Source organism: Euprymna scolopes, chromosome 13 (assembly GCF_053919585.1).
Source record: "Euprymna scolopes isolate OS-2025 chromosome 13, ASM5391958v1, whole genome shotgun sequence".
Lineage (NCBI taxonomy): Eukaryota > Metazoa > Mollusca > Cephalopoda > Sepiida > Sepiolidae > Euprymna > Euprymna scolopes.
In genome coordinates, this window is record NC_136494.1 from 93,219,944 (window position 1) to 93,229,263 (window position 9,320).

The following is a 9,320-nucleotide window of genomic DNA, read 5'->3' on the forward strand; positions in this document are numbered from 1 at the left end:
TATTTTATATTATTTTTTCTTACACACACACACACACACACACACACACACACACACACACACACACACACACACACACACACACACACACACACACACATATTCTCTTTGGAGAATTTCCAAACACGTTGTCTGTCTCAGAAGGACAGACTTATGGTCAATCTAATTAGAAAAAGTAATTTCAGTCGGATTCTTTGTTTTTTATGATTGTATATGTCTATAAAAATATCCACGCACAAAGATTTGTTTTTCAAATATCTTGGTATATTCAAATTTGAATATTGTTATATATATAAAGAATCTATTTTAGTTTTAAACCCTATAGTAACTTTTTAGACCTGTATATATATATATATATATATATATATATATATATATATATATATATATATATTTATAGTAATTTATAGAATATATATGGCGATTAAGCTACACTGAATATTCGGCGTTTCATCCACTCTTGGACTCCTCAGGCTTATGCGCGAATTCTGTGGTTGTTTATCGTTTTTATATGCTCCTCTCCTATTGAGATTTTAGCTAGCCAATCAGCTTTCTAGTATCCACCGCGGCCCTTCCTATAAGCCAATAGGAATGCATTAAGTATATATATATATATATATATATATATATATATATATATATATATATATATATACAGGTCTAAAAAGTTACTATAGGGTTTTAAACGAAAATAGATTCTTTATTTTTGAGGATATCTTTCTGTAATTTTAACACAATCTGGTTAAGACATTGGAAATTTTTGTAAACATACAAAATACAAACAATCTTTATTCATAAAAAATAATGTCTTTTAAATGATTCCCATTTTTCAGTTTCGTATATTTGTGCTCTTTCCAAAACATTATTCATGACAGATTGCAGAATCTCTGGATTGCGATTAAACTCCCTTATTTCATTCCTGATGTTTTCTTTCAATTCTTGCAGAACTTGGGGTTTGACGTTTCGGGGTCTGCCAGCTCGCAGAATGAAATAAAGGAGTAAAATCGCAATCCAGAGATTCTGCAATCTCTCATAAATAATGTTTTGAAATGAGCACAAATATGCGAAGATGAAAATGGGCAACATTTAAAAGAAATTATTTTTCATAAATAAAGATTGTTTGAATTTTGCATTTTTTTTATTTCCCAATTTCTGAGTCAGATGATGTTAAAATTACAGTATATCATCAAAAATAAAGAATCTATTTAAGTTCCAAACCCTTCAGTGACTCTTTGGACATCATATATATATATATATATATATATATATATATATATATATATATATATAAATTAAATAAACATGAATATACATAAACTATCACACACACACACACACACACACACATATATATATGTATATATATATATATATATATATGTACATAAAAAAACCTAACCTAGATTTAAAACAGGTCAAGAAACTAGATATCCAGGCTAAATAGAGCACACACAATGGAACAGGTCAACCAGAGGTCAAATAGGCCTTTGTCCGGTAAATGCATGTTCATTGGCTGATAGGAAGGGCACAGTGGATACTAGAAAGCTGATTGGCTAACTAAAATCTAAATAGAAGGTGCTTATATAAAAACGACAGACAACCACAAAATTTGCTCATAAGCCTGAAGAGTCCTAGAGTAGACGAAACGCGGTATATTCCGTGTAGCTTAATCGCCATATATATATTATAACTTACTAACTAGCTCTACCTACGTATTGAGCACGTTTGAAGTAATTACTTAAAGTTTACGCATAAATTTATACTTTCATATATTAATTATATGTGAGTAAATGAAGTAGTTATATATTTAAATACATGCACACAGATATACACATATATATATATATATGTTATCTATATAAATACATGCACACAGATATACACACATATATATATATATACACACATATATATATATGCACACACATATATATATATATATATATATATATATATATATATATATATATATATATATATATATATATATATAAATGGAAATCATGTCTTTTCTAGGGCGACAATTTTATCGTTCACCCTGCGTGTATATATATATATATATATATATATATACATGCAGGGCGAACAATAAAATTTTATCGTTCGTCCTGCGTGTATATATATATATATATATATATATATACACGCAGGGCGAACGATAAAACTGTCGCCCTAGAAAAGACATGATTCCATTTCCGTCTGATGAAACCCTATTTTGTTTTTTTGTTGCAGACCATCTACTTGTTCGTCAGTTGTGTATAAATGCTAAGAACAATAGGAGCCTTCTATCATGTCTGAAAGTGACACAATGTTCATCGAACAAGATCGGAGATGCGCCGCTGTAAATGCATGCTCTCTACCGATCCAAGTTATAACAGGACCATTGCCATAAAAATACATCACTGGATTTCCACAAATAACAGGGCCGTGTCACGGTTATAACCTTTGGTTTAGTTTCAAGTAAAGGCCACATCATGCCACCTCACATCTTCGAAGTTAGCTTGAAAGTCAACATCAAAGTGTGCCTGGATGTGCTTAAAAGTGTAATGATGCCTGGTGCAATCAGGTGGCTGCTGGCAAACCCTGGGTGTGGCAGCAGGACTCCGCGCCTACTCACAAGTCTAAAGAGACTCAGGTTTGGCTTCAGAAAGAGTGCTACGACTTTGTACTCTTCTCTCATTGCCCCCCTCCTTCTCCACTGACCCGAACCTGGTGGACTGCTTCGTTTGGTTATATGTGGAGAACCTCACTAACATGATCTCCCACAATACCAAAGCTAGTCTGATCACCACAATCCGCCGAGTATTCTCCAAGCTCCCACTGGTGCTTGTGGAAAAGGCATGCTCTCAGTTCCGGACCTATATCAAGGCAGTGATTGGAGCTGAAGGTGGCTACATTTAATAGATGTCAGCTCTACTACACAATCAAGTTACCTGAATTTATTTTTTCAATAAAAATATTTCTAATAAATCTGTAGCTTTATCATTCAACCCTATATATATATATATATATATATATATATATATATATATATATATATATATATATATATATCGCATCAAAGCACAGAAATTAGGTACCTGTGACTTTTGGTGACAGTGTAGTAAATAATGGGCAATCAACAATTCCCCCACTAACCAACAATCACAAGGTTATTTGCTCAGCAACCGAGAAGGCTAACATGCTTGCCAGTCGGTTTGCCTCTAACTCCACACTGGACCCTGCAAACCACCCCCTTCCTGACTTTCCTTTGCTGACAGACGCCACACTAGACGATCTGAAAATCACCCTTGCTCAGGTGCATGCTATCATAAGAAATCTTGACACTTCAAAAGCATGGGGACCTGATCTCATCCCGGCTGTGCTATTAAAAAAAGTGCTTTGCCGAAGTAGCTCCAATTCTCTCCAAACTTTATAACAAATGCCTTAATGAATCTTGGTTTCCTGCTTGCTGGAAAACTGCTTCTGTGGTACCAGTTTTCAAAAATTCTGGCAAAAGAACTGACCCAGTAGATTATCACCCCATTAGCCTCCTCCCACTTTTCGACAAAATATTTGAGACAATAATTAACCAAGCTCTAGTCCATCACCTTACAGATGCTAAACTTCTGACTGGCAAACAATATGGATTTCTCTGAACGTATATACCATTCACTGGACAAAGCGGGGTAGGGTAGAACGGTAAATCTAGATATATCTAAGACTTTTGACAGAGTATGGCATGAAGATGTTCTCAGGAAAATCAGATCATACGGTATCACTGGAAGAATACTTAACATAATTTAATCCTTCTTAAATAAGAGAAAAATCCAGGTTGTCCTCGATGGTCGTACATCTTAACAATATGATATAAATGCGGGAGTGCCTCAAGGGTCTATCCTTGGACCTCTATTATTCCTAATATTCATAAATGACCTCCCTGACAAAATTATCTGTGAGATGGGTATATATGTTGATGACACCACGCTCTATAACAGACATGACAGAAAAATAAATGAACACATATCTAAAGAAATGGCAGAAGCACTAGAGGATGACCTCCGATCTGTAGTGGAATGGAGACAAAAATGGATGGTCACATTCAATGCTGCTAAGACTAAACATGTTGCCTTCAATAATTACAAGAAACCTTCTCTACCACCAATAGCAATGGTCAATGACTCTTTATCTGAAAGTACATCTTTTAAACTTCTCGGCCTAACATTCACAGAAAACAATTACGATTGAGAGTATTGCCAGGACTACTGCGAAGAAGGTAGGTTCTCTCTACCGTGCTAGAAAGCTACTAATGCCCGAAAGTATCCTGTACCTCTATAAGGCCACCATTCGCTCATGTATGGAGTATTGTTGTCATGTTTGGGCTGGTGCATTTGCTACTAGTCTCTCGCTCCTAGACAAGGTTCAAAAGAGAATCGCCAACCTGATAGGTCCTGAACTGTCATCTAAGCTTCAGCCTCTGTCCCATCAACGAAATTTTGCATCCTTCTGCCTGTTCTACAAGTACTTTAACGATGAATGATCTGATGAGCTACAAGCACTTGTACACTCCTCAATGTAAATACCCCTGACAAACCCGACAAGCAGCTAAATCCCACCCCTTTACAGTAGAGATCCCTAGATGTAAGAGAGCCTTCTACTCCAGTAGTTTCTTCCCCAGAACCGCTAGACTTTGGAATCCCCTTCCGAGTCCCTGCTTCCCCAACTGTACTGACATGCAGAAGTTCAAGTGTAACATGAACCGACATCTTGCTGTCCAACTCCCTACATAGTACCCCTGTAGCTTATGTCTTTGATAGTAGCCCGCTACGTCAAAGTGGCAACGTGCCCTGTTTGAGGGGAAAATGTAAAAAAAAAATTTGGAAATATATATATATATATATATATATATATAATATCTATCTATATATATATATACATATTTACACAGGAAAAAAACTTCCTCACCAGATTCACTCCTGAACTGAACAGAACCTAATACCATCACACAAAAACATGAAATGCAAGGTACACTCGCATGCACACCCATACACATACACATACACATATACACACCCACACATAAATCAGAACCGACACATTAAAACCCACACACGTGCGCGCATACAACCACACACAGACATAACACCCCTATCTCTAATACAACACACTGAACAATACCAACCCTACTTAACCTCGAAACCAACAACACTAGGAGACACCTAGAACCATAGTATAATATCTGTTCCAACACCTCACTTCCTCCTCAGTCAGGGGAGGAGAACCCCCTCATGACTGAAACGACTATCTTACCTTCTATCATCCCCCTCCCATACCTACACCCCCTCCAATGCCCCCCCCCCTCTGAGGAACAAAATCTTCCCCACACTAGGAACCGATCCTGGGTCTGGCCATACCCACATGGGGAGACAAATAAATAGAAACATTAAAAAATCCCCTATTTTAAATACACCCCTCTTTCTAAACAAACATAATATAAGACTAAAACGAAAAATCACAATACTAAAATCCAAGAATCCAAAAAATAAATATCAAAATAAAATGAAATCACCCCTACCCTTACTTCAGAAGAGCCAGTCCCCCCTTCCCCACACATACACATTAGTAACGACCTCGACCTCGGACCACAGCCGCCTTCCTAAGGAAGCAAATAACCCCAAAATACTATAAAACAATATACACATTTCCAAACCAATAAAAGCAAACACACACACGCGCACACACACACACATAAACACACACACACACACACACCCTACCCCACCCTAAAGAAAAGAAAAAAACATTAGCAGAAAGAGATAGCGGCTGACTACAGCGAGGTCCAAGGCTCCCTGGACAAACCAAATAAAAAAGCAATAAAAATTCAGCATACCAATGTATAATAAACACTTACAAGCCTCCACCCCTTGGAAAAACTTCAAACTAACTACGAAAATCGCCATTTTTACACATTTGAAAATAATTTCTGAAGAGGACGCATCACAGACCGTTTGAAACGCACGTAAACAATTTCAATGACTTAAAAACATTTTTACAATGATCCAAACATAATTCTCAATGAAAAACCAAGACACGGAATAATAAAATAATGTTAAAAAATACACATTGTTGGTGACTATACTCCCTTATTTAAATATACATCTTTCTTTCGTTGGAATTTATTAACCCATTTTATATAAATATATATACATACATATATATATACACTCATGAGCAAAAAAATGGGCCAAGTGTGAAAGAAGGAAGAAATCGATTTTTCAGTATTTTTCTATGAGTTTTTATTAACTGAAAATTTCTATTTTGCAGATCATTATTATTATAGCATATAATAATAAGTGGAAAAATTAATTCTAAAAATGGTAAGACCGCTTCTTGGCGAGGATATAAAAACCAGAATTGCAGGGTTAGGGCGGTCGAAAATGATTTACAAGCAGATTTATGATATTTTAAGTAAAGAAAATGTGAAAACATCTCTTTCTATAGTGAAGCGAATTGGTCGAAGGTTCGAAGTCTAACGCTTGGTAGAAGGGAAATCTGGATCTGGTCGCCCTAGAGCATCCACTTTGAAGGACGACCACAGATTTACTGTTTTGAAGGATTAAAAGAAAACTTATGTTGACCATAGCAAATAATTCAAAACAAGGGCTGGAAATTCTCTTTCTAGATATACAATATCTAGACGAATGAAAGAAATGGGATTTTCTTCTAAGAGGTGTGCAAAGAAGCTATTTTTATCTGAGAAGAACATCAATGATAGAAAGTGATTTTTCTCGTGTTATGGCAAGACAGATACAGCGTGGTTCAGGAATGTTTTCTGGTTAGATGAATCAAAATTTTGTCCTGTTAGTGATGCTCCCGAACGGTGCAATCAAAGAACTGGAGAAAGATTTTTGCCAAGTTGCATAAAAATGACAGTTAAATACGGGAATGGAGGGATAATGGTATGGGGAACCTTTACTGCAGCAGGAGTTGGGGAACATATTAGATGTGAGAAGTCAATTAATGCAAAGGAATACATTCGAATATTAGAAACAGGATTGTTACTAAGAATCCAGAAGCTGGGAATATGTCAGAACATTATTTTTCAACATGAAGCACACACTGCTAAAGTCACAAGAAAATGGTTTTCTAATAATTCAATTAATGTGATATTTTGGCCAGGTCAAAGCCCCGATTTAAACCCAATCGGGAATATTTGGTCCATATTATCACGTGCATTTGCTGGAAGAACTTTTTCGAATAATGACAAACTGTGGGAAGTTGTGCAAAGCGAATGGAATAGCATCTCCTCTTCGCAGTGTTCCACTTTAGTTGAGAGCATGTCTAAAAGGATTGATCTTTTAAAGAAATCAAAAGGGAATGTGATTCCATCCTAAGCATTTATTAAAGTAAATGTCTTGTTCTGTTGTATTAGTCTCGTTTAAGTTTCCTTGTTCAATTATTCTTTGTTCAATATAGCTTTTAGTGCAATAAAATGTATAAAATTTGTTTGGCCCATTTTTTTTTTTGCTCACGAGTATGTATATATATATATATATATATATATATATATATATATATATATATATATATATATATAGAGAGAGAGAGAGAGAGAGAGAGAGAGAGAGAGAATATGGGTGATTACCTAAGAAATAAGATCGTCAAGATAAAGACGCTAAGTTAACCACATTATCGTTTAAAAAATCAGCAACAAATCTATGTTAATATATATATGATAAAAATGATCAGTAAGCTTATATATGGCTTCGTGGCGTAATGGATTATACTGTATATATATATAATAAAAATTTAAAAAAATTACAATAAGTTTACCAAGGTAATCAAAATGGTAAACTTAAAATATATTATAAATATTAAAGAGTTAATATTTACAAGTAAAATAAACTCATCCAACCGAAAAGGAAATAGAGCTTATAATATGAACAAATGATTAATAAAACATGTTAAAAGACATCTTGAAAAAGAGTTAAAAACATATTTAATTTTAAAAAAGGAAGCACAAGATAAGTGGAGATATATATATATATATATTTATATATATAATTATTTTCTTACTATAATAATTAAATACCTACAGACACTAGTGTTTCATCCTTTCGGGATTCTTCAGTGCAGGGTGTCACGATTACTACCAGTCGAACGATTCGAACCCCGCGACACGAGACATCTCTGGCTCGATTAGCGGAGGCCGTATCCATTCGGCTACCATTAATCATGTGAAATAGCGTTGAATTTTAAACATTTTAATTTAAATGTTCATTACGTCAGACAGACAGTGATCAAATCGTTATACGATGATCTACGCATAAGAGCTAAATTGACCGACTTTTTAATTCAACAGAAAGTGCTCAACGATAAGAAACGTATTTCTTAAAGGGGCTGTCATAATTATTTTTTTACTATAATAATTAAATACCTACAGACACTAGTGTTTCATCCTTTCGGGATTCTTCAGTGCAGGGTGTCACGATTACTACCAGTCGAACGATTCGAACCCCGCGACACGAGACATCTCTGGCTCGATTAGCGGAGGCCGTATCCATTCGGCTACCATTAATCATGTGAAATAGCGTTGAATTTTAAACATTTTAATTTAAATGTTCATTACGTCAGACAGACAGTGATCAAATCGTTATACGATGATCTACGCATAAGAGCTAAATTGACCGACTTTTTAATTCAACAGAAAGTGCTCAACGATAAGAAACGTATTTCTTAAAGGGGCTGTCATAATTATTTTTTTACTATAATAATTAAATACCTACAGACACTAGTGTTTCATCCTTTCGGGATTCTTCATATATATATATATATATGTGTGTGTGTGTGTACACACTACTATATGGAATGGACTTTTTCTGTGAGTTCATTTCCTATGGACTCGGTAATAGCTGGGTTGATTTTTATGAAATTTCACGCGAAGATACTTTATGTGCCTAGCAGTGTTCTTAGATATGTTTTATATCGAAATGTCTTCGATAAATGTCGATCATTGATAATTGAAAAATTTCGATAAAAGAAAGAACAGCCAATTTTTATCAATTATATAACACCGTATACAACCTAACATTGCAAACGCATTTCAGAAGTTTTATTACCACACAAGCAGAAAGGCCTACAATATAAAATCAACAGTACGTTCTTTGATATAACAGGGACACGTTCAAAATGAATGTTTCTGTTTAAAGCACAATTTCACAATGATACTTGACTTTTTCATTTTAAACTTAAATGTAAACAATTATACCTGCACAACCAGTAATACCACGCATAAAAATCATCAGTAGTTTCTTTAATGTGACAAGGGCGTTTTCAAAGTG